Genomic DNA, 14,944 nt, shown 5'->3' on the forward strand with positions numbered 1-14,944 from the left:
CTCCATTAAATTTTTCAGGGGTTTTTGTCTCTATTGTTTATGAGTGTTATCTATCAATCTTTACGTACAGGGTAATATGATTTATTTTGGAAAGATGCAAAAGCCTCAGTTGTCATGTTCTTGGAGAATTTGCTTTGATTATTTAGGTTATTTATAAAAGATTCCTGTAAGAGCCATAAAGATAACACTTTGCATTATTGGAAAATTTAATCAAGAAATAAATACCCTTCTTTACTTTCTCCCTCAGGTGTGTGTTTTTAGGATAAATTAAACAGAAACATGTCTAGCAGAAATTTCAGTGTGTATGTTCCACATTATAAATGCCATTAGTGAGTAGTTCTGTGGGAAACTGACTGGTGGGTGCTGGGGGGCTTTATCCTTCCAAGGGAAAGGGAGATCAGAGCCTTTTCTCAAACAGATTAGATAGCTCTTGTGGTCTAGAAGTATGTAACTTTTGATGGTATGACATTGACTTCTACTGTCACTTGTGGCTTAGATGACTGCCAGCAACTGGGTGGCAAAGGGAGTGGCATTCATTGAAAGCAACCCCTTTTGGGTTACATCAGTTATCTATACTTTGTCTGGATTTTCCAGAAGCCTGATTCTAATGAATTAACCAAGTGCTGATGGAAATCTGTTGTAAGCAACCTTTTCTCTTGCTGCTTTCTACCTTTCTGTGCATACTGAAGCATGCAAGGCAAACTTCTCAGTCATTATATCTGTGAAGGCAGTTTGAAGTTTTCATGAGAGATATAAGACTAGAAATGAGGAACTTCTCTACCACTCTGACCCAAGCTGCTGTCATGGTGTTTTTTCCTTCCCTCTGGTTGTTGCTGAAGTCTCTCTAGCCCTCCTTTCTTTCTCAGAAAAGTATAAGACAAGTATAATTTTCAAGAAAGAAAACTTTGTCTCCTTCTTCAGACTGCAAAGTTTGTGCTACTGGAGAAGCCTGAATAATCTGAATATTGTTCAGCAATTTATGCTAATTGTACCCTCCTGTGCAGTATTGAGATTCATGAATGTATCGCGGGAGAGTTTATACTGAGTTAGAAATGATTGGGCTTGTTACTTCAAGGCTCCTGCCTAGAAGAAAACAATTATTAATATATTCTGCTGAATTAAATGTGGAAGTCAGAAAGCATCTAAGAAGCTTTCAAAGAGCAAACACCAACACTGAGGTGGAAGAGTGTAGGGACCTCCCATATGGGAGTCAGGCCAGGTGAGGAGGGGCAGCTCCTCACCCATGTTTCCTTGTGCCTGAGTGATGAGATAGTAGAGCATAAGTGTCCTGTATCAAACCATCTGGGGATTCTCTGAAGCCTGTGAGTGAGTGGCTAAATGAGGCAAAGCTTAGGGTGCAGCTGAGCTGGGCTTTGGGGAACCCTAGCACCCACTGAGGAGGTGTGGTCTGGGCACCTGGAGAGGGAGCCCCTCCTTTTCACAAGCTCAGACCATGTCTGGATGAATACTTAAAGCTGCTCAGACACGTGTTCTTTTACAATCTGGAAGGTGCAAATGGAGTGTAGATCTGCCTCTGTGTCTTAACCATCTCACTTCCTTCCGCTTTCTGGGCTGCCTAACAGCTATAATGAGACCTTTTGGGATAGCACTTCTGGCTCTGATGTTTCCATCACTGTTCCCGTTACTCTCTGGAGTTCAAAGTTTGCTTACATCAAGAACTGAACTTCTGGGCACTTATTCCCTTAGCAATTGCTGCACCTGCATCCTGAAATACTGATACAGATATGGAAAATCAAGCAACAGCAACAGAAGTAAAAAGCCAAACTTTTTGAGAGATTTCCCATCTCCTGATTCTTATTCTTACCAAACTGAAATGAAAATATTGTACTAGGCAGCTGTAGCATGCTTGATGTGTGGTTTTGGTGAGACTTCTGCGTTATCTATTACTATTGTACCGAGAAAAATAATTTTCAGTGTGGTACTGTCAGCTTCATTAAACTGCAAAACAGGATGAATTTATTATTTTCAATAAACCCCAGGAAGAAATGCTCTGGTGCTCAGTTTTTCCAGGGCTAAAAGAAAGAAAAGTCTGTTGTAACTTTTTTCTGATTATACTTGTGCATTTATTTAAATCATGAATTACTCCTAAGTATTCACTTGTTTGATGCTTGCTTTTTACTTATTGGAGCACTGGAACAGACTGCTCAGAGAGGTTGTGAATTCTCCTTCTCTGGAAATAATTAAGGCCCTCCTGGACACCTACCTGTGCAGCCTGCTGTAAAGGGCCTGCTTTGCAGGGGGTTGGACTAAATGATCTCTAGAGGTCCTTTCCAACCCCTGCAATTCTGTAGGGGTTTCTATGAATCCCACTTAACCAGGAAAACTCAAAGGCTTAATGAGTGTAACTCTTGCATTCAACTTCTGAACTGCTTCGGGGACTCGTGTCTCTGATGTTTCTAGTGTTTATATGGGGGTGCCTGTGACTACAGCACACTGCTTACTCTGTAGACAGGGCTTTGCTACTGTTAATGCTACCAAACATACCCCAGAAAGTGTTTTTCATTTGTCCTTTATCCTACCTGCAGTCTTTTTCCCAGTAGGAGCTTTAGGAGTCCTGGAGACAGTCACTTCTGTGGTTTGTTTCTCAACACCGGAGTCCCAAAGGAGTTGGTTTAGCACAGCTATTTACACACTTGAAAATCTGCTGCTGTGAGATCTCTGTTGTCACCGTTCTGGAAGGTTGGACCGTCAGGGCTAGCGATCTCCCCTGCTAGGGCCATTGCCATCACAGACACCAATATGGTTGAGTAGAAAAAGGCAAAATGGTGTTTAATAAGGCACGGCAGCTCCTTATATACATATATCTATCATCATCTATGCCCCCTAGAGCATGCATCATGCATCATACATCACTCACAGAGCAAGGGAGGGTCTATTGCGTCACATCCCGGTGTCCCAGCCATGCCTACTACAACAGATCTCCCAAGTGAAATGGTATGTGACCCTTTTAACGATTTTGAACTGGAGAAGAGGAAAGTGTTTTTATGCTCTGTGGCTTCACTAGGTTGTGAGAAATTGCATCTTATTTCATCTACCTGAGCCAATGAACCTGTTTCTGGAGTTGAACATTATTTCAAGAATCTTGTGTAGAATCACAGAATCATAGGGGTTGGAAGAGAGCTCTAGAGATTGAGTCCAACCCTCTGCTAAAGGAGGTTCCCTACAGTAGGTTACATGGGAAAGCATCCAGATGGGTTTTGGGCATCTCCAGAGGAGGATGCTCTACAGCTTGTCTGGGCACCCTATGCCAGTGCTCTGTCACTCGCACACTAAATAAGCTTTTCCTCAAGATCATATTGAATTTTATATGTTCCGCTTTGTGCTCGTTGTCCCTTGTTCTGTTTCTGGGCACTGCTGAAAAGTGTATAGGGTCAGTTTCTTGACTCTTAACCATCAGGTATTTATAAGCATTGATAAGATCCCTTCTCAGCCCTCCCCAGGCTGACCAGTCTCAGTCTCTAAGCCTTCCCTCATATGGGGGATACTCCAGGCTCCATACCATTTTTGTGGCCCTCTGCTGGACTCTCTCTAGAAGTTCCCTGTCTTTCTTGAGCTGAGGAACCCAGACCTGGACACACAGTACTCCAGGTGTAGCCTCAGTAGAGCAGAGCAGAGAGGAGGATCGCCTCCCTCAGGCTGCTGGCCACGCTTTTTTGAATGCATCCCAGGGTACAGTTGGCCTTCCTGACCACAAGGCACACTGCTGGCTCATGGTCAGCCTGTTCAACCCAGGACACCCGGGTCTTTCCCTGCAGAGCTCCTCTCCAGCAGGTCAGCCCCTAACTTGCATTGATGTGTGCAGTTAATCCTATGGCGGAAACTCAGCAAGTTTCTCTCCACCCTCTGGTGTGTCAGCCACTCCTCCCAGCTTTCTATCATCAGCAAATTTACTGAGGGTGAATGTCTAAAACCCCTCAGCTGCTACTCAATCTGGTTTGTGAGACCAGATCAGCACAACAGTGGTGCTGCACAACTCTGAAAACTGTGCAGTAATGCTGCCTGTTCACCTCCTCTGAGTATGAAATCCAAAGTTCTGCAACATTTCACAGTGGGTTAACCTTGCTGAAGGTGTGTTTCCTGGGTCTCTTTTTTTCATTTAAAGGTTTGGCAAAAGGAGAGGTGATAGGATTACAGGAACTAGAAGCCAATCAGACCTAGAAGAGCACTTCACTAGCAGCTGAAGAAATTCCTGCAGTAAGGAGGAAAGAGAAGGGAGGGATGTTTATAAGCTCCCAAGCACCAGTCTGGAAGGAGTTATGAGAAGGCCAAGGGTAGAGTCTCCAAATAGTTATTCTTACATCAAGGTTGATTTTAGCCTCACAAGGAGGCATGGATACTGTATTTTCTATTGATTCTATCAGAAATGAAAGTATTTGTAAATAGTATGACTTTAAACCAAATGACTCTGTTCTTTGGCAGTGATACGGATTTTAATTTATTTTTTTTCCCCTGGATAACCTATTAATGAACACACACACACACACACAAACTGCCCAACAATAACAACAGCAAAGCAAACAACAGGAACACCTGCAGATCTGTGTATTTTTTTTTTTTTTAGGCTTTTTCTGGTCTGTTTTAAGAGACTACTGGGAAGACTTGTCATCAATTTGCTTTGGGAGGAGAAGTGGATTACTGGCAGTAGATGACTGTCTGCCATCTGGATAGACTTTGAAACTGATAAAATGTATAATTGGGGCACAGATGTGTGCTTGATCCTAAGCCAGTGCAGTGACTTGCAGACAGAACTATGGAGGGAAAGCTCACAGGGAGAACATGTCAAAGGGAGCACCAACTGTAGGAGTGGGAGCAGGAATCACTGCCTTACCTTGCAGGGGAGCAAGGGGCATTGGTGGAAGCTATGCTTTAGAAAGGGCTTTGAAGTGATTAAACTATTTAGTCAGTTCCCCAGAGGCTTGTAATTACTTTCTTACACAGAGAACAAACCACAAATCTCTCATTTTTCTCTTGTTCATCATTCTTCCTGATGCTGCCCAGAGCCCAGCTCTTAGAAGGACATTACTATCTCCAGTGTTACTCTCAGGACCTTTCTCAACCTTTTGGCTTCTCAACTTGTCTCTTACTTTGGGGGAAGTCTCTATCCTGACAGGTGACTCCTTTTCCGGGTAAGGTGCCTCCTTTCTTGAGGATTTTGCTGATAACAGGATACATCCAGACAAATTTTGCTGGAGCATGTCTGATGAGCCTTTTCTACCCTCTTGCAAATCTCCATGTAAGGCTTAGGGCTCTCACAATGTCAAAGGCTTCTTTTATTCCCAAAGCATGAATTCTGCACTCTTCCAAACCTTTTGCTTTGTGGAAGGGTGTGGTTTTTAGGTTTGTTTTTGTCCTGACATATCCATGCATAGCCAAGTTGCTCATTCTACTTGTGACAAAATGTTGCACAGTAACAGTGAAAGTACACATGGTTCTTTTCTCTTGTAGTTGTCTTCATAAGTACTTATCTTCATGTTTAATTGCTAAGTATCTTGTATCTTTACAGAAAGGGGAGTAAGCCAAGTGGGCCATAGAGCTGCTCACAGAGGAAAAGGATTTATAACACTGCATCAAGAAATGCATCAGCTTTAGCAATCCCTCAACAGCCTTTGTTCTAAGCCAGAAAAATTCCACGTACACAAACCTATCAGCTCAGGTTCCTTGTCAGTTCACCTGCTCAGCAGCCTGTGCTCTTTTGCAAAGAACACATTTTGATTTCGAAATCTGGACAGAGATGTGTTTTAAATCATCTGCCTTAACTCACATATGTTCTGAGTCCCATGAGGCCTTTCAGATGACTGCTCAAGTCACTGTTAAATATTCATCACAAAGTTAGTTTAATAAGTCCCACAGCTGACGGAGAAAACATTGTTATGCAAACATTGTTATTGAAGAAAACATTTCCAACAGGTTGAATGTAGGCAGATATACTTCTTTTGACCAGCAATAAAAAATTATTTTTTCTTATTGTAAGAAGAAAGAAAAAAAAACAGTAATAAGGAACCTGAGTTGTTGTGGTTCCGTACAGCCCATTTCCTACCTGGTATAGGATGATGTAGAAGCATAGGATTGCTCTTTTTCTTTAGATGCATCATGGAGTTATGTGCTGTTGTGTTAGGGCACATGAAGGATTTTACACCCAAAGGCTTGAACACACAAACCTTAAGCTGTAAAAGACTGTGAAATCTTTTTAATGGATTTTCAAAAGAATGTCACCTAGTTATGGTTTGGCTATAGTGGTTGAGCAAAGGTACAGATTACCAGTTTGTTTTTTTCCATCTCCTCATCTTTTCGAAGATGCTTCAAATCTTATAAGCACTGGTTTTCTGGTACTTCTCTCTTTCTGCTAAAAGGAAAAAAAATTGTAACTTTTATTTTCCAGCCTACCCCAAAAGAGAATGTGACTTGTTCTTTTGTCATGCATCCTCCCTTGCCAGAAAATGCACAAATTAAAAGCAGAAAATTGTTTGCCTTATGATTATCTCTTCAAAGCCGCTTTTGCTTATTATTATAACCAAGTTCCTGATAAAAGGAACACAAATTTTTCTTCTATCCCAGAAAATCCTTTCTTATTTTATTTTTTTTTAAGTTATTTACTGTTTGTCAGATAGTATAATGAGTGTTAACTTCTGCATCTGTCTTAAACATGTGGTATGGTAGTAGATAAGACCCCAGGATACCTGAAGAGTACAAGCCATCAGGGGTCATCCAGAGATATTAGCAATTGCCAGTATGAAAGCTCTGCTGTACATTAAAGGAAAATATCACTACAGCAAATAAGAAGCTTCAGAGAAAAATCCCCTCATCCCTGTAGATTCACGTCATTACTGACTCCTGTCATTTCTGTAATTTCTGAAATGAGCTCTCAGTTTTTGTTTCAGCCTTCATTCAGGTTTCCTTGCTGTAGTATTTATTTTTGCAGGGCTAATGCCTCATCATTTCAATTTTCCACCAGTGAAGAGCTATGTTCCTGCATCCTGTTTCCTAAAAGCTTGACTCATTCAGCTTTCACAGTGGGGTATCTATGATTACAAGCTCCAGGACAAGATATATCGCTTTTCAAAAATGTGCTTTTAGGGCTTCAGCAATAAGAAATCAGAGCTATTTGGCTGCAGACTGTGATTCTGGTACCGAGCAGTAGGCACTGCCATGTATTTGATTTCACTGATACATACAGACCCTTCACCTTCAGGAGGCTTGCGTTGTCTGGCATATTTTTTGGACTTTCTGTCTAGGTAAACGTCGACATTTATATTTTGTGATTTGTGCTATGTGGGGGAATTAAACTAGAAGATTTTTGAAGGATTGAAGTGAAACAAGAAGTTCCTTAAAAAACTAAACAACAAAACGCAAAACAGGCAAAAACTATTCCTGGAAATCATTCTATGCCCTCCCCACTTCAGAGGGGGCGAAGCATCTCCAGTGTGCCTAAAACTAAAATGGTTGGTAGTAAACAATACAACAGAGATCACGAGCCTATGTAGGGATAAAAAAAAAATTGAGTTAATTGAGTTTTTTCTATTGTTGTTATCATCTTTGATAGTATGAGTTAAATTCCATCATTCCCTCAACTAGGGAGGCAGTGAATTTATCAACCAACAAGTAGTCATTTAGCACCCCAAATCCCTGATTTCTAGCAGCTCTTATAATTTCCTGAAGTCTAGTTGTTACAATGCACCTCAAAAGGATTTGAGTTTTGTGTTAAGCCATTACTTCTATGAGAGGCAAGATTTACCAGATTAAATGTAATTTGGGGATGAGTGGTAAGGAAACATGTAGAGTTAGACTGGAGGTCTGGTTTGGTTTTTGTTTTATTTTCTGTTTGGAACTAGCATTTAGGCACACTTTTTTATATATAAAGCATAAATGTAAAAGAGAGTAGAATCAAGAAGGAAATTATTTTTAGACTAGATTCTATGTATACAAAAGCAGGAATTAGTAAATAGAGCCCTGAGTTTGTTTGTGTAAAATCAAAGCTGCTGGTTTGAATGATAAAATTTGGACGTGCTCTCACATGGACCAGACAACGTGGCAATGATGAGGCTTATTTTGAGGCAGCAGAGCAGGCAGCCATCTTGTTTTCGGATGAGTGAAATAAGAAGCTTTCTCAGCTTTCCTCAATCTTAGTATTTAGTGCTGTAGTATTAATGTTGTGCTCTTTGCTGCAATGCAGGAAAGATGTCTCTCATCCTGTTCTTGCTCAGAGCAGACCTAAAGAGGACACCTATGGTTGCAGGCATAGCCACCCATGTTCCTTTCCTTGCAAACAAAGTATTTCCCTTGTAACATCTCTCTACGTTTTCTCCCACTCCTCCACAATATTTGAGAGCATTTTTTTCCTCTTTGCAAAGATACTGAGCAGTCAGAAGTTTGGCTCTATAGCATTAAGATCTTAATGGGAATTACGTCTTCTTTCTTCAGTAACACCCTCACAAGCAAACTGTACTGAGAGATGACCTTAGTAAACTGGAGGTTTGAATGCTGATAGAAAAAAAAAAAAGTCCCTAATCCAGTCAGTAGTCACATAAGTGTTTCATACTGGGTCAAAAAGAAAAGCTTTTCACCCACTGCTCTTAGCCAGTCACTCTGTAAGCAAAACAGAACCTCTGTCTCCAGCAGAGCCTGAGGCTGACAGACCAAATCCCCTGAAAGAAGGGAAGTTTCTAACAGATGGTGGCTGGCCAAACACTTGTAACAGCAATCTTTCCACCACCACCCTATTTTATTTCCTGTTTCTGGAAGGAAAGTGACTGAGGAAGAGTGTCAAGCTTTCTCCAAACTTTTCCTTATTACCTTGGAGTGGTTGGGGTTAGCTGAAACCAGCCTCTGTGCTGCTGGGTGCATGGGGAACTCAAAGCATAGTGCAGCTGGAAGGATTTGCACTTGCAAGGGTCTTGCATTTGTCCTCACAAGGGTGAGCAAACCATTTCTTGCTCAGAAAAGTATTTCAGGCTTGGAACCCCTCAGGGCTATACTGAGCAACTTGAGCACTATTGATCTTACTGAGCTTATAGTTGAGCTTATAGATTTGCTATTTTTCATTAAGGTGTTTGCTTCAATATATTAGAGTGCATTTATACAATTTACAGCACATAAAAATGCTTACAAGCAGATTGTTTTTCTACTAGAACTAGCGCATCTACTGAAGTTTCATATGCTTTGGTGTTTGTGGGTACTGCACCATTTGAAAGCATATGTGGTAATTTATGTACATTTATGAGTTTTCTTTACCACAAGGAAATAATAATGTGAGTGTAATTCAGGAGAGCAAAGCTAGCTGCACAGAAATTGAGTTATTAGTGTGGAACAATAAGTGCAGAACTGAACTTTTTTCAGTGCAAGAGTTTGCATTTTTTTAATGATGTCTTGTTAAGATACCCCTGCTTTTGTTTTATTTTCAGTTCTCATATTCTGCATTAATCCATACGTTTCATCTAGAGTATACCTCACTCCAGCTTGTTCTCTCACACTGTCCCCTAAGTAATCTCGAAAGAACGGCATTTCTATGAGTCACTCCAGACTTGAGAAAAAGTGAGAGCACAGTACAAATACATAAAAGGAGAACGAGCACCAAGTACACTTTAGCCAGCAGGCATGACATTGAGGCCCTAGAGCTGGTGAATAGCAATAGGGTTTGCAATGTGTACAAAAGGAAAGATTGAGTTGTATTTGCAAAGACACATTATTGTTAGTATTTTTTTTAATGGCATTCATAGACAAATAATGCAGCTCCTCACAGTTAGACCTTGAGGACATTTCCTCAGAAAACAATAACTTTATCACAGAAAAAAAGGAAAAAAAAAGTCAGCATCATAAGGTCAAAAGGACTAGAAGTACCTGGGGAGCTGAGTCACATTACATAAAAACTTAATATGAAAATAAATGGTGAAGGCCCTGTAAATGTTAAAACATTTATTTTGCTGTTTAAAACTCCTTTATTTTGGCAATCCTTTTATACTTAATATAATGCTGCTTAGAAACTGAGTTTTTGGAGTGGAGTTTCAAAATTTTTTTTTCTTCCTTGATTTAAATCAAACCTATAAAGTAGAAAAACAAATTGAAATAAGTAAAATAGGCTGAATAAATACATTTTCAACTTTTAGCTTCTTTGGAAACAATAAAAATTTAAATAAATAAAGCAAAAAAAAGCAACACACACACACAAAAAAAAAAAACAACCATTGAACTCTACCTCATATTGCTACCTGGGGCAACAAAAACTTAGGAAAATCTCCTGAAGGATACTTTTAAATTTAACTGAAATTTGGATTCTGAGCTTCTAATTTTCAGTCAAGTGTCAAAAACACTGGGCCATTCTTTTTCTGACAGAAAAAAAATTGAGAATTTTGAAAAAATCATATCTAGCCAACACAAGTAGCCTACTACTTCAGTATAAATAGATTTCTAAGTCTTAAAGGATAACAGTGGTCAATATTTTAGCCAGAAGTTGAATAAGAACTTCATTTAGCTCCAGACCCTGTCCCACTGGGGAAAACAGTTATGATTAATGCCCAAATGCAAATGTTCTTTCTTGCAAGGCCTACAGGACATATAGTTGGTTCTATGACTTTCTATAACTGCAGTTTTTCTTATTAGTCTTTTCTGTCAGCTTTCTGTGTCTCCCCATACTTGCTGACCACATCTAGCCTATATACAAGAATTCCTTCTCCTAAATCTGAATTTGCCTAGTTGTCTGACAAGAGCAGTCACCATATTTTCTCCTTCCCTTCCCACTGCCTAGTTATCATTTATCTAGAAAGTGATGTTTTTCACAGAGAAGTTAAGGAAAGGAAGTCAATGAGGACACTGTTCACAAATGCACTAGTTTTAAGTATTCAAAACAGATTATGTTCCTGAGCTCCTGTCAGCTACCTGATGTCCTGCTCCCAGGCCATAGAAAGACAGAGCTGTTCTCTGTACCGTTCCTCACTTTTGTTTACTAAACCACAGTGATATCTGAAGGTGCCAGTAGACAGGCATTTCACAGCGCCTACATTAGTTTGTGTTGTGTACCTACCTCTCATCAATAGATTCTCAAGAGCTTTACTGCTGAGGAATAAAAATCACATCATTAGATTGCAAACATCCTTTCTTCACTTGCAACGAAGCTTTTGAGTCTTGTGTGTTGAATCCTGAGCTGAAGGAAGATGGAAGTGGATCATGTCTGCTATGAAGTTCAGTACAACAGAGGCTCTGCTGGCATAAATGATGCTCTCCTTCCTGCAGAAAACAAGGCTTTCAAGACCTGAGGAAAGGCTGAGGGTGCCCAGTCTTGAAAGTTCCTTTGTTTATTGAGTTTCCCTGTGGCATATTGCAGAATTTTCACTTTTGTTTCTTCATTCTAAAGATCTTCTCTTTGTGGCTGTTGCTTGCAAAGCATAAGAGGTTCTCCTTGACCCTTGTCTAAATGTTTGTTTACTTGCATTTGCACAACTCCCACATTAATAATGAGATTTCTAGGTATGATGAGTTTCAAGTAGTGACTTCACAGGAGCAGCTGCTTTGTAGAAAGCCAGCAGAGGATCACTAATTAAAAGACTAACAGTGTAGTGAGGCACCAGGAAACCAGGGTATTTGTTTTTAACCCAACGTTTAATTCAAAGGCATTAGAGAGGATCACCATGCAGATTTTCCTCATGAAGAGACCTTTGTTTTATTTTATACAGAAAGGTTTCTAGAGTTAACCAAATGATTTTGCATATGTATTGAGAATGAAGCTGATGCTTTGTCAGTCATCAGTCTCATAATGTGGTTTCTCTCTGTGCCCAGATATCCAGAGAAAGTCATAGGCTCTGTAGGAGATGAAGAGCCAAGGGACCATGTTGCTGCAAAATGAGAATGAATCAGAAAACACGGCAGCCTCTGTTTGCTTCTAAATGTCAGCTTGAATTCATAAGTACAGAGTAATTTCCCTTCTTTCCTCTCTTACTGGCTTTCAGTTTTACTAATAGAAGTATTTACGAATGCCCAGTGAGAAGAAACAAGCTGTAGCTCACTACAATCTAAAAAGATGCATGGATTATTTTTCTGTAGGCTCCTTTGCATTTCTCTGTCAGTTCCCTCCCCAGTATGGAAAGGTGACACCTCTCATGCCAAGACATGGAGATACCACCAGGACCAGTTCTAGGGACTTTCTTTTCAGCAGTAGGTTATCTTCTGGGTTGCTGGAACAGCTGGGTTAGTATCTGCAGGAAAGCCCAAGGCTCTCTGGAATATTCTTTTGTATTAAAGCATTTAGCTAGTTGGATATCTAAATTAGTACTAGTTGATCAGAGAAGAAATTCCAGGAAATAAGTGGACCAGGTAGGAAAGTTAATGAATTCATGATGACTAAAGAATTTCTCTGAATGTTGAACAAAGGATTTGTTTTGTCCTTCAGCTTTGTTAGCCTGTTTTCAGAAAATTGCCTCTTTCAGCCTTGCTTTTGTCTCCAGCGATAACATCTATGAACATTTAGTTAAATAATAAGTGGCTTTTTGGCAGATGGAGGGACAGTTAAATATGGTGCACTTAAGATGAGATAGAGAATCCTGTTGTTTGGTTTTTAGATGATGAAAGCACAGAACAGTCAACATTTATTTCTCACATTCCTCAATCTGTGAAGAACATTTGTTTTTGATTGGTAGGAAATGCTTTTTGAGTTATTTTATGCTAAATTAAGTCCTTCAGACCAGATTTCTATCATTTGTTTCTCTATTTTTCCTTCTCTGTGTTCTTAATTTCTGGTCTAAGAGATTAATTCTGTAGGTTATGAAACGTGAGTTATCTGAAACATTTTCTACTAACCAGACAACTGTGGGTATGTAACAGTGAAACACTCCACTGAGTTCTAAAGCTCTGTAGGCAGTGCAAAACTGCTCACGTAGTGAAGGCATGCAGAGTTGAATGCCCCTGATCCTGGGTTTGTAAGCTGGCAGGGGAACAGGCCTACTGACAAATGGCAATATCTAGATTGCTTTTGTGCCTCAGGTGCTGAATGTGCATCATGAAAACAGACTTCGGTCATTTGGATTTTCAACAGTTCTGTCATCTTCCTTGTTCCCAGTGATGAGATGTCAGATAGTAGAAAACATTTTTGTCAATAAATGTGTAAGCACATATTCCTTCTTGTGCCTCAACCTGTTTCTATCACTGCAGTGCTTAGATTTGTTAAGATTTTGTCTGGTGTTCAATCCTTCCTTTGGTGCTAATTTTCTTCTCATCTTTGTAACATGGCACAATTTATTATTGCACATAATACTTCAATTCTAAGGCTATTTATATGGAGAAAAGTTGACTCAAATTCACACTTTAAGAAGCACAGCCGTTCTCCAGGACAATACCTCCTTTTTAGAAATAATTCTTTCGTTGTTAGTAATTGTTTTTTTTGGCCACATAATTCTTTTATATAGAAACATATAATGTAAGTCTCAGTAGCAAATCATGTCTATAAATACTTATCCACGTTCATGATTTCAGCTCTGTTGTAAGAGACTTGTTCTCTCTGAGGAAAAACTCAACATTGAATGTGGTTTATTAAATAAATACATCTGAAACATCATGTGTCAGTGTAGGAAATTGCACTAACAATACGTGAAGCTGCATACAAGTGGAATATGTGTGTAAATGCTTAGTTCCTCACCAAAGCATGTATTAACACTGGTGAGTAAAAGTAAAGTAAAAACATGCATAACTTTAGGCAAAATCATGTTCTTGTACCTTGTGTGCTCTAATCAGTTGGGACTAGGAGTCTTCTGATCCATTTCACTATACTTCAAATCATAGCCTAAAACTCTGTTAAGATTTTAAAAAATACCACAAGAATTTATTTAAGTAGATGTTAAGCAGAAAACATATTGCACAGCTTTGACCGTCGCAACGTCAGTGTTTTTCCCCTAACTGCCTTCCCCCCAGTTAATTTCCTTTCTATTCATTAATCTCCTATCACTTTGTGCTTAATGTGTGTGATTGAATATAATTTCTGTCATATGGTGTCTCAGAGGTAGGTCTGGATACATAACAGATTGCTTTGTATTTGCTTGTCAGAACACAGCAGAGAACTGACAGGCTTTCAGTGTAAGAAATAATATTCACTTATTTTCAGGGTTTGATGCTACGAACTGAAACAGCAGGCAGTGTCTGTATCCTGGAGGGTGCTCCATAGCCTATGAGGTCTGGAGATGTCTCCTGCTCACTCAGCTGGGTCACGGTCATGAAAACAGCAGTGTCTTCTGTTCTGTTATTAAAAGCTAGGTGCAACTTCTGCCTTCCTGATAGGTTTGTGATCTTTGCAGACATCAGTATCACTTTTCTGTCTCTCTGATGCTGATGTTCAGGCAAAGTAATATTCAAACAAGCCAAACTGGAACTATTCTTAAGCTGTTGTAAGAAAACACCTTCTAAAAGTACTGAAAACTTATACATATATATATATATATACATATATATATATACACACATTTATATTTTTTTCAGACCATATCTTGTCCTTTTTCTTGGTCAGTCCCACTCACTCACGTAAATACCTTGGAGGGAATATATACATATACACACCCCCCAATTAAATACAAAGTTGGGCTGTTTCATGTCGTCACAGATTTCTGTTGATCTGCTAAACACATAGGTTCATCCCTTCCGATCGCATTTCCTTGAACCCAGCTAATTCTTGAGGACTTTCTAGAACTGACTGTGATGTTGTGTAATTGTGGGTGGTTTTCTTTCTTTCTTTTATATTAATGAACTGTAGGGAATGAATAAGGGCAAATAAATATAGGATAGTTATTGAAAGACAAATTCCAACTATACTGGCAGTCAAATAAATGTTGATGATATAAGTAAGTTAATATACTCTAACTGCTATCACTACTTGCATTACTATACATTTTTTGAGAGATTAGCTGAGTTTCTTTAGGAATATGGCAATACTGATAATTTTTGTATGCAGCCA

The sequence above is a fragment of the Cyrtonyx montezumae genome, unplaced genomic scaffold (assembly GCF_038088225.1).
Source record: "Cyrtonyx montezumae isolate F1298 unplaced genomic scaffold, pur_monq_1.0 scaffold_4, whole genome shotgun sequence".
Lineage (NCBI taxonomy): Eukaryota > Metazoa > Chordata > Aves > Galliformes > Odontophoridae > Cyrtonyx > Cyrtonyx montezumae.